The 15,641-nt window shown below is 50.5% G+C and overlaps 1 protein-coding gene across 1 annotated transcript in view; it reads left to right on the top strand.

The window, feature by feature from the left end:
• The first annotated feature begins 1,574 nt into the window (after positions 1-1,574).
• Positions 1,575-15,641, top strand: part of MAPT (microtubule associated protein tau) — a 110,309-nt gene continuing 96,242 nt past the window's right edge. The window contains 1 exon segment of the mRNA XM_036836816.1: positions 1,575-1,698. The gene's annotated coding sequence lies outside the window, so the exon portion shown is untranslated.

The following is a 15,641-nucleotide window of genomic DNA, read 5'->3' as shown; positions in this document are numbered from 1 at the left end:
ATAGAGTAGATGAGAGAGAAAACTGGAGAGGACAGAGGCTCAGATGATGGGCTGGGGGGGGGGGCGGGGGGGGAGGTGCAGATGAGGGGGGGCGGGGGGGGGGGGGTGCAGATGAAGAGAAGTTTAAGGCTAAGGAGTTTAATTTCACTTAGGGAGAAGTTAGAAGCCTTTAGGCAGGATGAGCTGATATAGAAAGAAACAGAGAAGGGACACCAGTAAGGTCACTACATATGGAGAACCAAGATAAGGGTCTTTAGGATGGTGGCAGTTGGAACAACAAAAAGGTCAATTCTAGAGACTCAGAGCCTAAGAAATTGGCCCCCATCTCCATCATCCACTCAGTGCTCCCAATAATACATTAATTAAACCCCTGTGAATAAAGCATCTTTAAATACCTGCTTTTTGTATTATCTGTAACATACAATACTGCTTTGAAAAAAATATATGAGCTATGCAAATTAAAGCTTTAAGACAAATTCCCATCTTAGGACAAGATGGCTGTCTCCAAGCCCTCATACACTTAAAACCTCCCACTGCCAGGGCTTAAATTAGATGTTGGGGAGACCAAGCTAAGGACAAAACCTAGATGCTGGCTGACTGAGAGAATGAAAGCCTCTGGTCAGTTTCAAGTCTGAGGCAGTGTTATCCAGGTGAGAATCTCCAGCAGGCATTTAGAAATTCAGATCTCAAGCTCTGTTTACAGTTTAACAGTGTTTCACAAACAAGGTAAAAATAACTGTATATGTGAAAATGCTCTGTAATGTGGTAAGTGCCATTTGAAACTTCATCTAATTTAAGATTTTATTCTTGGGTCACAGATGAATAATAGATTCGAATGCTCCTTGTTAAAACAAAAAACCAAAACCCCCCAAAACCTTGCACTACCTTATTACAATTGAGTTAGCCTGCTTTCAGCATATCTGCTAAGGAAAGAATTCACCTTGATCAGTAACAAAAAAGGTGGACAGATTGAAAGGAAGCAGATCCGGGGAACTGATCTCCAACGGGAATCATTTCGGGAAATTCAGGGGAGGGTCAGGGTGCCAGCGATAAGGAGGGCAAGCCCGAGGGAGGTTTGAGGTCCAGGGTGGACGGACTGGAGGACGGGCCATCTGGAAACCCGCCCAGAACTTTTCCCAGATAGGACATCACCCCAGGAAGACAGGGAAAAATAGGGGCAGCGGACCTGGGGGCGGAGCACCCAGCCTCTTCTCGACCCAGAGAGCATCCAAGCCTCCCCCCCAAGGGAGGAGACCCCTCAGACAAGACAAAGGCTCCCCAGCAGGAGGAGGGCCAGAGCGCGCGTGCGCATTGCGGTCAGCGCCGCGGCCCAAGTCGTGGGAGGGAGGCGAGACCCGGGAAGGGAAGCTCAGATAGGAGAGAGCCGAGAGGCGAGGATGGGCCGATCCTTGGAGCTCTCGCGCGCGCCTACTGGTGGCCGGAGGAGAATACGCCCGCGGAGGCCTCACGGCCCGCCCCTCCCCTCGGGAGGCTCGCGCTCCCGCTGCTCGCGCCTGCGCTGCCCGCCGGTCTCAGGAGCGCGCCCTCTTCGCTCGTGCGCGCGCTCGCAGTCTCCACCACCCACCAGCTCAGGCACCAGCAGCAGCGCCGCCGCCGCCGCCCACCTTCTGCCACCGACACCACAGCTACTTTCTCCTCTGCTTCCCTCTACTGTCCTCGCCCTCTGTCGACTATCAGGTAAGTGCGAGGCTCCGACATCTGCCTCCCCGTTCTCCCTCCTGCACCCCCATGCCGCCTCCCCTCGCCTCAGAGATGGGTTTCATGAGGTGGGCATTGGTCGGGGGCAAAGGCGGCGGCCCCTCCTTGCGTCCTCAGCGCTCCGGCGCCTGGATTGGGGCGACTTGGAAAGGGACCCATGCAAGGGATGCACGCTCGCGCGCGCGCGCTCGTGTGTGTGTGTGTGTGTGTGTGTGTCCTGGGGGGGGGGTTGTCTACACGACCCGCTTCTCGCGGACCCGTCAGGTGTTGTGCCCACAGGGTGGGGCGCGGATGGCGGTGATCTGGGGGAGGGGGCTGCTATGCACTCTCGAACACCGCCTTTTGCCGCAATGGGCCTATGACTGTGTGTGGGGTGGGGGTGGAGGGGAGTCCGGTGACGACCCCCGAAACCGAACCTGTAATCCAATTTCTCTGCCTCGGTTTGCCATCAGCTCTAAGGAAGGTATTGATCGGGTTCTAGAAAAGATGACTCCCGCCTGCCCCTCCCCGGCAGCGATTCCAGTGGGGCTTTCGCTGCCCTTGGTTTAAGGCGGTGGCCCACCCTCTCCTCGATTTCCTCCTTCAGAAACCCTCAGGGGACATTTGAGGGCTGGGAGTGGAATCGGAGAAATGGGGAGGGGTCCCGGCGCTGTCACTTTAGTCGCCCTTCCCCCTGCGCGCGCCTGGCACCGAGACGCAAGCAGCGCCGTGCCCGAGAGAAGACAGCGCGCGGATCCCAAGGTGGAGTCTCGAAAAGGCAGGGGTCACCTGGCCTTGCGATGTGGAAGGATTCGGCAGCTGCCGATCCCGGCTCGAGGGCGCGCACAGCCGCAGCCCCGCACAGACCCGCTCAAGGGCTGCAGGTGCATTTCGGGGCGGGCCCCATTCTCTGCGCTCCGCGCCGGGCGCCCGGCTTGTGCGCTCCCTGCCGGAGGCGAGGGGCTGGCGCGCAGGGCTCGCCCCTCACTGCGGCAGTGGGTGTGGACCCGGGTGGGCGAGGAGGGGGAGGGTAGGCTTTGCCTCCTCCCACTTCCACCCTTGCTTTTTTCCCCTCCGAACGCGAGGTGCCATCTTTTTGCTGTGTGTCACGTCTCTACAGTACCATGCCAAGCCGGGTGGCTGGGCTTAGGAGGTCAGGGCGGGGACTGTCATTAAAGGGGGGAGCGCAATTAGCGCTGAAATCTTGGCATTTTGCTGCTGCGGTCTTGAGCACCGGGGGCGTTCACCCGGAATCTTCCTCGGGGGCTCGATGCTTTGTTTGTAGGGCTTACGTGATCTGCGTTGCCAGCACTGGTTTTTGGCTTTTATTCTACAAGGGTGTTTAACCAAGGTTCCCACCCCTCCTCCCGCCTTTTGCCCCTCATTTCCGAGCCCTTTGTTAGCTCTCAGAGCTCGCCGGGGTCGAGGAACTCCAGTTAGCCTCGGGGGCACGCATGGAAAGGGCGTCACCCCGCGCAGCCCCCTCCCAGAGCCGGGCCACGCGCCAGAAAGCATCCGCGGGGCTGAAGGGGTGGGGTTCGAGGTCTCCGCCCGCCTTGCGGGTCGCCGCGAAGGGACGATGCCCCTCCCCACACCCGGAACGTCCCGGGGGCCATGCCCCACCAGCCTGCCCACCAAGGAACACCAGTGACTCCCGGTGGGAGCTCGCAGGCGGGGCCCCGCTTCGCTTCAAGCCCTGTTGCTTCGCCAGGCAGGAGATTGTGAGGAGGGGCCGTGAGGTTTCCTCGGGTGCTGCGGGCCACACCCATTTTTATCGGGAGGACTGGGATGGGGGGCGCCGAGGGGAGGTTGTCATGGAGACCACACGCTCCCCGGGCCCTTGGGGCGTGCCCCGCCCCTTCCCAGCAGAGATGGAGAACCCTGGGACAAGCAGGGCCGCCCCTTTTGGCTCCTGGAGGACGCTGGAGGGAGACCCGCACCCCAAACCCTAAACCCGTGCCTGTTCCTAATTGGACTCCGGCGGCCGCAGCCACGCAGATAGGCATCTCTCATGTGTTTTTATTATTATAGCTGAATATTATTTTAGAACTGTGCGGGATTTTCACTTAAGATCCCGAGTTCGCCGCCGCCTTGAAACCGGGAGGCGGGGGTGGGGAGGGAGGGCTAGAGAGGCGGGTACGGACCCTGGCGAACAAATCCGAGCCTCGCCCTCCTTCCATTAGCCGGAGCCTGGCCGGCTTTCTGGTTAATTCTATCGCTGGAAACTGGTGCGGGGGCGCAGTTCTGAGAGGGATGAGCAATTTAGGGGCCAAATCGTCCTTTCGAGCCGCGCAGATTGATCTGAATATTCGGGAATGACTCGGCGGGGGGTCGAGAGGCTGCCGGGGGCCAAGCCGAACCTTCTCGTGGCTTCAGGATAAGAGCCTCCCTGTAAAGCTGGGCTCGGCACGGGTGGATTGGAGAGGTTCAAGGATCAATTCGAGCATCTTCCCCGCCCCTCCCCCCAATAGAGCTGGACAGGAGATTATGGTACCAGAGAGAGCGAGGGTCTCAGAGCGGCCCTGGGAACAGGGAGCCCGCGGCCACCCCTGCTCGGGATGGACCGGGGGCAGAGAGGTCATCTCCTGTCGGTTGGGGGAAAAGGAGCGCGGCAGAGGCAAGTGCGTTTAGCTCAGTGCCTGGAACAAAGCGCAGTACGGGCACCCGCGATTTTACTCTCTTTTGAAATGTGTTGGCGGTTTGGTAGGGCTCTCTGGTCGGCAAGGCCGGGGTTGGGGGGCTGTTAACGGAGGAATCCCGGGGACCGGGGGACGGTCCTTCGTACGCGTATCGGGAAATTCCATCCCTGGCTCTGGGCGCGCTTTAACTAAAAGTCTTCCTACCCGGGAACGCGAGAGATGCCCCGTTTGCGCCCACGCTCCGACGCTGAAGCTGGGGCCAGCCGCCGACTCCTGTCCCCGAATCTCCAGCAGGTGGGGGCTGTTTTAAGTCCCGGGAGAGCCCGCTTGGCGTCAGGCGGTCCGGACCCGTAACTCCATGCGTGAGTCTCCGGCTGGTCCGGGTTGGGGTGGATGGTGGGACCTGGGACAGCGACTGCCAGCCTGCTCCTCTGGGCCACCGCGCGCTCAGGCTCAACAGGACAGCTTTGAGTTTTATCTGATCCCCGTCCCTCCAACTGACCGATCCTACGACAGAAAGAGAAATGCCTTTCCTACCATAATTAATTAAGGTATTTTTTTGTGTTTTATGATGTTGCTTATGTTTACCACATAAGAATTGCGTATCCATTCCTCCGTCTCCAAACCTTCCCCTAAATAAATTAATAACACGCTTCTCCCAGAGCCCGCTTCAGAGTGACTCTTGAAGCTAATCAATTTCTTGACCAACATTTGCTTCTGTAACAGGTTGTGTTTACTGCAGTCACCTGGCTTGACTCTTGGCGTTCAGCGTTGGACAATTTGGGGGAGGTGTTTGTTGGTTATGCTGGTTTTGGATGAATGACAGTCTGTGACTGTCCGACCTTCTCTGCACATGCCCATCTTTGAGTGGTTTCTAATATCAGGCACAGATTCCCCCAACAGGAACAAAAGAAAAGGATTATTCCCACAAATTACAAGAAGAAAACTTAAAATCAGTTTGATTCAAGAAGGGCCAGATTTATTCCAGTTGGGAAAAGAGTCCCTTCTATTGAACATGCCCTTTGACCCACATGCCCTTTGAGAGCTGTGGCAGCCTGGAGATGTGGTAGGATTGGGGTGCCCTTTGTTTAGGCTGAGTTTTCCTTCTGCCCTTTTAACATCTATTCGTGAAGCCCATTTGTGGAAAATTTTAAGAAATTGTTTTATTCTACCTTCCCTCGGCATTTATGTATATAAATGTATGTATATGATTTGGGTGGCTCCACAGCTGTGTACATGAACATATGTTAGTTTTCAACTAGATTGTGCCTTCTATTTAGTTAATTAGTACCTTCCTCCCTCTCACCTTGAAAAAGAATCACTCAAAAACAAATAGAAACACCTTTAGGGGCTTAGTACAGTGCTAGACATACAATAGGTCTTTGGACCATGCTCATTTAACACATAAATGGATAAAACGGGAAAATGCAGGTTAAAAAAGGTGGTGAAAAGAAAGCAGAATGGGAGGAGGGCTTTATTCAAGGTCATGGCATCGAGAAGTTTTGGGGACAAATCCAGTCCAGTTCGTCCCCTGCTCTGTGTCAAAATGACACCCAAAAGCTGCCTGTGCCCCTTGGTGCACCTCCACGCCCTCCCCTCCCCCACTGCTTCCCTGCCTTCTCCCTTCCTGCTGCTTACGGTCCCACAGCCTGGTCCCCACTGCTCACCTCACCCTCATTGGCCAGCAGAGTGGAAAGGGGAGAGACCACACTCCACCCCCAGGGGGGAGGAAGACCCTGCCCTGCCACCTTTAGCACTGCAGGTGCTCCTCCTGCAGGAGGTCAGAGGGACGGAGGTGGGAAACCCCTTTGCCTCTGCTCCTTCTTCTTCCTCCCACTTTTCATCATCCCACTTAGAGGACCCCCCCCCAACCCCTCCACATCCCCAGAAACACCCACCTGCCCGACCATTCCTAACTTGCCAGCCTAGATGCTTCCACTGGTGACTTGGAGCTGGCATGGGAGGGCCACCTCAGCAGGTGAGAGGAAGAGAAGACCCCAGCCTCACCAACCGGGCTACAGCAGGGAGCGGAATCCAATGTTCCAGCTGGGACTCTCAGCTGTTTTCCTGTAAAACAGTGGTTCTCAAGCCCTGGGGCCACTTTAATGTCTAGAGACATTTTTCTTTCTGTTTTCACAACTGGGCAGGGGTGCTACTGGCATCTAGTGGAGAGAGGCCAGGGATGCCGCTAAACATCCTACAAGGCCCAGGGTGCCTAAATGATCTGGCCCCAAATGTCACTAGTGCCAGGGTTGAGAAGCCCTGCTATAGAAACATTGTTACCCTGGCACCATCATCTTAGTGGCATCTTATGTTCACTGAGTATCTTCTTGGAGGCACTGTTCTAAGTGGTCCCCAGAGATTATCTCATTCAATCCTCACAACAACCCCTTTAAGTAGCAGTTTGTATTATCTCCGTATTACATATGGGGAAACTGAAGTACAGAGAGGTTTAGTAACTCACTAAAGGTCACACAGCCAGTGAGTGGTGGAGCTGGGTGTCTGACAGGAGCCCCTGCCCCCTTCTCAGCTACACGTGGGCTTAATAGGCCTTTATGGGCTAGCGGGAACCAAAGCGCGATCTATAACATTGACCCAGTGGAATATACTAATTCCAAAACCACTGACTCGCATGTGAACTTTTTTTTTGTAAGAGTCTGTAATTGGAGCACAGCCTAAAGCTCGGAATTTCGGCCTTGACACATGGAACAAGAGATTTTACTCAACCTCTGTGCCTCTGTTTATAAAACAGGGAAGATATCCTGGGGACCTTAAACGTCTTCCCCCAAATCCAGGATTTCAGGACTGCTCTGTCATGCAAAGGAGCAGCCAGGTCTGACTGGCTTAAAGAAGCCTGGAAATCAAGATCGGGGGGTCATGACATAGACTCAGCTATGGTCAAAATCAAATCACTGAAGTTTTAGGGACATTAGATCTCCATCTTAGGTTCTGCACCTCAGAGGCTGAAGCTTTGGCAACTGCCACTGGGACCCAGCTCGGAGCCTGTGGGTGTGAGAGGAGTTGGGCGGGCATAGGAAGGACCTCAAGCCAGAATCTCAGTCTCCCTTGGCAAAGGTGGGCCTGGGAGCTTTTCTCACTTCCTGGGGCCCGGGCTCTGCAGTATATATTCCATTATACTGTGGTGTAGAGGGACTGCCTGGAATCCTCTATCCACAGGACTCACTGCCTCTCCACCCAGCTCCGATTCTGCTGCTTCCCACAAGCGCCTGTGAGGGCGATCGGACACACACCACACACACCGGACTCACTTCTGTTCTCTTGCCAAAGGGGTTGCTGTCCAAGACCTCTTTCCCTGCCTCAGGTGTCATGCTCCTGCCGTCTCTGCCAGGTTCCTTCCTTGCACAGATGGCCCCCACCTGAGTGTGGGGAGGGAGCTTGAGGCCAGCTCGGGGTGGTTTTTGAGCTTTGGGGGTTCTTTGATTAGGAAACATTCTGTAGGTGTAGGAATCGGCTTCCACAAAACGCCAGCTTAAATGAGCTCCAGGTGGATTATCTGAAATTGTGTTTTCTTTGTCGATATTTCTGTGCTTGCCCCGATCAGGAAGACTAAGAATTAACCCCCAAGAAATGCATTTTGTGCCTCAGCTATTCAAGGAAAATTTGTGAATGCCTGGAGGGCAGATGCTGGTTTTCCCTGGACGGGTTCCCCAGTGCAGGGCAGTGTCCTGCATGTAGACACAGTAGGTTTGGCCTAATGGTTAAGGGTGGGGCCTCGGATCAGAACTCTTGGGTGCAAATCCCAGCTCCCCTACTCACTGAAGGGCCTAAGCTGTGTTGTTTAGCCTCTTGGAGAGTTTTTTTATTGTTTGTAACTTGGGGTACCTATCTCACAGTTGCTGTGGGGTTTAAATGGGGTAGTGCTTAGCCCAGGGCTCAGCACATAATAATTGCTCATTAAATGGCTTCCTGGACAGCAGCCTGTGAGCAGACCCTTGTGATTGGATGAATGTGCAAACTACTGACCTTGGTGATGGAATTAGTTGGAACAGATACATTGTTACACTGAGTAGGGATCAAGATAGAAGTAGGCAGTTCTTCCTGGAAGCAGGCTCTGTTGTCTTGGTGGTAGTGGAGCCCCCGAAAATCACACACACCCATGTTTAAATGCACACAACAGGACTCTTGCCACAGGCAAGCAGAGTGACTTGTCATTTGTTGTCCCTGCTTCTGCCCTCTTCCTTCCTGAAATCTGCTGCGTGCCAGGAATAGCCTGTGTACTGTCCACGCCAGCCTGAGCTGAACCACCCTCCCTCCCATCAGCCTGGGACTGGCGGCCTGGCTTAGCAGGTGGGTTCCGAGATCTTACTAGTTTACTGATTGAATAAAAAGTGAGCACTGATGAGATTGAGAAAGTAGCAGAACTAATGGAAGACAATGGAGGAGAGATTCTACAAATGAAATAATGAAGCAGTGCTGAACTTGGTAAACTCAGAAGTAGGCTTCGTGGTGGCAGCCGAGAGTCAAGAAGAAAAAATGTTAAATAAAGCAAACTCAACATGCTCTGAATCCAGGGAACGCCAAGCATTCGATAACCATAGTTATATCTGAATTAATAAATCCGGTTTAAGAAGCTTTCTTATCCATGGAGTGAATACTGAGAGTCATAATACATGTTTCTTTAAAAAAGTCATTAGGGGCTTCCCTGGTGGCACAGTGGTTGAGAGTCTGCCTGCCAATGCAGGGAACACGGGTTCGAGCCCTGGTCTGGGAAGATCCCACATGCTGCGGAGCGGCTGGGCCCGTGAGCCACAACTACTGAGCCTGCGCGTCCGGAGCTTGTGCTCCGCAACAGGAGAGGCCGCGACAGTGAGAGGCCCGCGCACCGCGATGAAGAGTGGCCCCCGCTCGCCGCAACTAGAGAAAGCCCTCGCACAGAAACGAAGACCCAACACAGCCATAAATAAATAAATTAATTAATTAATTAATTTTTTAAAAAAGTCATTAAATCAGAAAATCAAAGGGACTTCCCTGGTGGTCCAGCGGTTAAGAATCCACCTTCCAATGCAGGGGACGCAGGTTCAATCCCTGGTTGGGGAACTAAGATCCCACATGCCGCAGGGCAACTGAGCCCATGCGCCACAACTACAGAACCCACATGCTGGAGCTCGTGCTCCACAACTGGAGAGAAACCCACCTGCTGCAACTAAGACCCAATGCAGCCAAAAATAAATAAATAAATGAAATATGTAAAAAAAGAAAATCATAAAAAATGATACATATATATTTTAAACATTTAAATTAACCAGATAGTTGTGCATTTATTCCTCCATCTTTTGCTGTAGGGCCCAGGCCTTCTTTTGGTGTTTGGGTCAGCTGGTTGGAATTCCTTGTCTTTTTGGCCTAAGCAACACCCATAATGCATTGTCTAGGACTTCCAGCTGGTTGGAACAAGGGCTTACACTGTGTATAATCTGAATGCAGAGTCTCTCTAGAGTTTTACTATTTTTTTCACAGTCTTTAACATCCTATTTGACGGTTAAAAATTTACTCACCTTTATGAAGTCTCTCCAAGTATTCAACTTGATTTTCTTAGAGTCAGTGAATGGTTTTCAGAATTCATCTTACATTTAACACTTGAATGTCATCAGCTTGCACTGTATTTAAGTTGTGTGACTATTGTAACAAATATGATGGACCTAGAAGGTTGGCGGCGGTAGGAGGAGGCCCTGGCTGTGGACATCAGGCCTTGTGGACCCAGCCTTGAATATTTACACTCCTTCATTTCTGCTTCTTACGTGGTGTCAGGCAGGAGAGGGCCTGCTGTGGAGACTTTTGTGTTAAGTAAATGGTAGGCATCATCTTCCCCGCATCTCTTGCCTGTCTTCCAGGACTAGCATGGCACTTGGAATTCGTTCACATAGAATCCCAACTAAAGGGGGCATTGCAAAATTCTCCCCATAAAACTCAACATAAATTTAAATTCTCTTTACCATGTTAACTCCCCTTAGTGAAGGAGTTTTAGATCAAGATCCAACAATTAAAAAGCCATTTTTAAATCAGCAAGTTAGAATTAAATCTGAAGCCATTGATAATGATGTTTCATTCATGGGCCTCCCTTTGGTCCTGTCTGCTTCACTGCTAAATCAGGCATCAAAGAGAAGAGGGACATCAATTATCTCTGGTCCCAGCTGCTGGTTTTCCTTCCAGCCTATCGCCCAGTTTTCTGGTTTCCCGGGAAGGCTGGGTGATGTTGTCTTGGGACCTAAGCTTGTAGTTCTACAAAAAACCTCAGGAGGCACTTTCATCCTTGTGTCCTCCTCTTCAGGACATTAAGGATATTAGAAGACCCCTGGGTCCATAATCGCCTGTGATCTGATCCACAGCCTAATGCCAAGAAGGAAGTGGCAGAAAGGACCAATTCATGGAATCCTAGAACTGTGCCCCTCACCCAGGATAAAGGACAGCCCTTCCTCCAGAAGTAGAACCAGAATTCTAAATTATGTGTCAACAGAATTGTCCTGGATCAAATCCAGTTCTGCCATTGATTTACAGATCGTTTCAGAGGTGCTTATTTTCAGTTGTTCTTGATTGGACAGTGATACCAAACCACTGTCTTACCTCATTCCCTCTCCCATGATCTCAAAAAGAGGCTTATTGGGGACTTCCCTGGTGGCGCAGTGGTTAAGAATCCGCCTGCCAATGCAGGGGACATGGGTTCGAGTCCTGGTCCAGGAAGATCCCACATGCCGTGGAGCAACTAAGCCCGTGCGCTACAACTACTGAGCCTGCGCTCTAGAGCCCGCGAGCCACAACTACTGAGCCCGCGTGCCACGACTACTGAAGCCCGCGTGCCTAGAGCCCTTGCTCCGCAACAAGAGAAGCCACTGCAATGAAAAGCCCACGCATCACAACGAAGAGTACCCCCTGCTCGCTGCAACCAGAGAAAGCCCACGCGCAGCAATGAAGACCCAATGCAGCCAAAAATAAATAAATTTAAATTAAAAAAAAAAAAGAGGCTTATTGGATAATTAATAATCTAAAGGCTTAAAGACTCCCCTAGTGGTCCAGTGGTTAAGACCCCGCACTTCCAGTGTAGGGGGCACGCGTTTGATCCCTGGTCGGGGAAGTTCTGCATGCCATGTGGCACAACCAAAAAAAAAAAAAAAAAAACACTATAAAACTCTTAGAAGAAAATGCAGGATAAAAGCTTCAAAACATTACATTCGGCAGTGATTTCTTAAATATGATACCAAAGGCACAGGAAACAAAAGAAAACATAGACAAATTGGAGCTCATGAAAATTTTAAAAATTAAAAAATAAATAAAAAATAAAGGCTTAAGTGCCCAAAAGAAGGTTACAATTTACAGAATCTCTTTGGTTTAATATTTAAATGTGAATATTCACTACCTTATTTGTTTTATGTCTGGGCTTTTTATATTGGGTTTGCTGAAAACTGGAACAGCTTTCAACTTTGGTATTGGTAATGCATCAGAATTTAAATCAATGTATGTTGATAAGCCAAGCAAAAGTTCTACATACAAATAAAATAGTTGTACGTAACCTGCTACTTTGGGGCAAGGTAATAATCGTTTGGTTATTGGTATTACTAAGTAATAATGGTTTGATTCATATGAAACCCGTCCCTTTCAAAGTTGCCACTTGCCAAGAATCACCAGGAATAGCTGTTTGGGGATAACTGTTTGGAAGAGTCGCTAACTCTTCTGCCGTCCATTTTTTGCCTTGTCTTTTTCCTAGAAACAGGGGAATTCTACACTGTCCCCACCCCATGGCACAGCAGTTCAGCTTCTGCCTCTGCTGTCGCCATGAGGCTGGCTTAGAAACGAAGGATTTTGCAGAACATCCCTAAACCCGCTTGAATAAAGGACTGATCATTCAGAGACGCACCTGAACCTTCTTTAAACCTGTTTAATCTTTTCACCTGGGTTAATCTCGTGGGGATAACGTGCCTCCTGGGTGTCTCTCCACTGGATGCATTTCTTCCCTCTTTAGTTCTGAAGTCCCTCCTTTCTTAGCAGCGCAGTGAGTGATGGCTGCACTCTGTTCCCTGCAGAGTATTAATACAGACTGAATACATTGAAATAAATCCCTTTCAGTGTCACTAACGTGCTATAAATAATTATGAACCAATGTTTGATGTCTCATGGGAAATGCAGGAAAAAAATTGTTTTAACCGACAGGATTCATGTTATAAGTTGACAGTCTGGGCCAAGTGAAAATCTTCTTAAAACATCTCCTGATCTGAACAATAAATCTTGCCAGCAAGACTGAATTCCAGAAGTTAGCTATCCTCTTATTTTGTGGGGCCTCAGTTATCACTCACTGCTTGGGCATACCCAGCCCTGAATTTAATTGCAATCTTCCTGTTTATCTACCAGTTGTGGCAATAATTAAGATTTCCTGGAATTTCCTTGAGGACCAGTGGTTAGGACTCCAAGCTTTCACTGCCAAGGGCCCAGGTTCAATCCCTGGTTGGAGAACTAAGGTCTCACAAGCCGTGAGGTTCGGCCAAAAAAAAAAATTTCCTGAACCTTCATTTTTCCGTCTGTAAAATGGGGATTATTCAATCTTCCTTCTCAAAATGGACAATAATGTGGTCTTTCTTCTCACCGGGTAATCACAGAACTGAAATGAAACAATCTAGGAGAATTCCTTTGGGCTTTTCAGAAAACAAGTGCGACAGGGGTGGGGGATGCCTCCTGGGAGCCACAGTCATGCACCTGATCTGAAGTCTCTCTCGGGCTGAGCCTGGAATAGTATAGCCGCTGCTGCTACCTCTCTCCTTTAGCGCCGGCCAGACGGTGCATACTGCTTCCCAGGAGTGCGCACCCAGTCAGCTGGGCCTGAGCCCTGGGTGGATAGACAGATGGCCGCAGCCAGCCTGTACTGGTCTTATCTGCCCCTTCTTTGGAGGGGAAGCCGATAGCCAGGTGCAGGATGGTGGGTGGGGTGCCTTTAGTATGACCTCAGATGATATGCCTTCCTGCCAGCGGGACTTCCTTGGCTCATGCTGTGACCCTCAGAGGGAATTAATTTCCTGGGAGCCTTTCTGTTTTCTCAGGGGGTTTCAGTTTCCTCCTAATCAAACAGGGACTTGGTGCAGAATCTCATATTCTAATTATGCCCAGGGGCAGCCTCTTCCTGCCACTGTGTTTAGCACATGCCGGGAATCGATTAGGTCAAGAGCGATTAAAGTCTGGAGTTGACTTTGATGGTATAATATTCTTTTTTTTTTTTTTAATTGTTTCCCTTTTTTTCTTTCTTTTTTTTTTTTAAATTTATTTATTTATTTATTTATTTATTTATTTATTTATTTATTTATTTATTTATTTATTTATTTATTTATTTATTTATTTATTTTTGGCTGTGTTGGGTCTTCGTTTCTGTGCGAGGGCTTTCTCTAGTTGCGGCAAGCGGGAGCCACTCTTCATCGCGGTGCGCGGGCCTCTCACTATCGCGGCCTCTCTTGTTGCGGAGCACAGGCTCCAGACGCGCAGGCTCAGTAATTGTGGCTCTCGGGCCCAGCTGCTCCGCGGCATGTGGGATCTTCCCAGACCAGGGCTCGAACCCGTGTCCCCTGCATTGGCAGGCAGATTCTCAACCACTTCACCACCAGGGAAGCCCCAGTATAATATTCTCATGGCTGTTTGGCAGCAAGAGGCGTAGTGAAGGCTCATTCATTGAATACTTGCACTTGGAATTTGAATTGAGCTGGAGCTGGGCTGCAGTCTATTTGCCTTTGCCCTGGGATTGGAGGGTTTCTCATGCAAGTGGACAGTGGGAAGTATTTCAGGGGCTGTGTGTCACCCCGCCCTGACAACAGCCCAGCTGTTCTACTGAGTGGCTGGCCTTGAGCATCAGTCCTGGGTACCTCGTGTACCCACATCATCAATCTTTGTTTACCCTTCTCTCCCCAAAGCTGTCCTTGTTACGCCATGGTCCTGTCCGCTTTGGTCATTGGAACCTGCCATCCTCAAGTCCCCATGTGGCAAACCTTGGAGTCTTAAACTCTTCTCCCCGCGCCCCCCATAACCTGGAACAGACTTAACCATCATTTTCTTCCTCCCAGATGTCACTTGGACCTGCCCCTCCCTTTCCAGTGCTTTCTCACCAGCGCTAAAAGGAATGTAGGTCTTATCACTTCACCCTCGGATCATTGTGGAAACAATAATGGATTGTTCCCGAGTTTGGTTCCGAAATTGACATCCAATCCATTTTGCAGACCATTGCCAAACTCTTCTTCCCAGAGGAGCCCTGTCCTCTGCCCTGCCCCATCCAAGCATGAGTCCAAGATTGCCTTTTCTGTCCCTTGCTAAGTCACGTCCCACCTCTCGCTGCCTGCCTAAGTCCGCATGCCTCGGCCTGGCCTCCCTGTCTAGTCCTACAGGTCCGGTCCCACCGCTGGCCAGCCTGCCTCTTGGCTCCTTCATAAACATCATGTTCTTTCTGCCCCAGCTCATCCATGGTACCTTTGCTGAGAATGTCCCCTCTTCCTTCCCCTCTCCTGACCTTCCCTAATCTCTATCTCCTCTGAAAGCCTTCTCCAGCTACTGCACTCAACAAGATCCATAGATCTACACGTTTCATCTCTCAGCAGTCATCAGCACTGCAGTGGTTAACGCTTAATTGTTTTACCTCTTGCCTTTCTGTGTGTGCCCGTCTCATCTTCCCGCAGGTTGTATGCTCTCTGAGGGCAAGGCTTGTGTCTTGTGTGGCTTTCCTGCTCCCCTGGGTGTCTTGCCCAGTCACAGAGCTGAGCACGTACATAGCTCAAAGTAATTCCTCTTGAATCATGAAGCTGGATACTAATAAATCAAACAGGCTGATGTCAAATGAGTTTTACCCTTATAAATAAAGTACATTCTCCACCTCCTAGTACATGGTTCTATTGTTCTATATACTTAAAATAACAAAAGTCACATTTCCTTTAATATAGTCTATAATTGTTGCTTTGCCTTACTTCAGACCAACTTAACTGTTAGTCCATATTAGTTTTGCTATATGAAGATGCGATAATAATGGTAGTAACAGGTTGATTTTATTTTCCTAAAAACATTGCTGCATTTAACCCTCACTCCCCTAGAGATTTCACAGCTGGGGAGGGAGCCAGATGGTACCTCAGTCCAGGACCTTGTCTTGCTGCCTCCATGCCCTCAGAGACCCCCTGTGGTTCCACCCTTCATGCCAACGGACATGTCTTTAGTGCTAATGACCGGAGAAGCCGTGCCCTCCGGCCTCGGTGATCCGGTCATATGTAACATGAGCCCGGAGAAAATATTTTAAACTGAAAGCTAGCCTCTAAACTGGGCTGCTGCTTCATGTCA

The sequence above is a fragment of the Balaenoptera musculus genome, chromosome 20, assembly GCF_009873245.2.
Source record: "Balaenoptera musculus isolate JJ_BM4_2016_0621 chromosome 20, mBalMus1.pri.v3, whole genome shotgun sequence".
Classification (NCBI taxonomy): Eukaryota; Metazoa; Chordata; class Mammalia; order Artiodactyla; family Balaenopteridae; genus Balaenoptera; species Balaenoptera musculus.
Note: the sequence above shows the minus strand (reverse complement) of the source record. Positions and strands in the feature narration are given on the sequence as shown.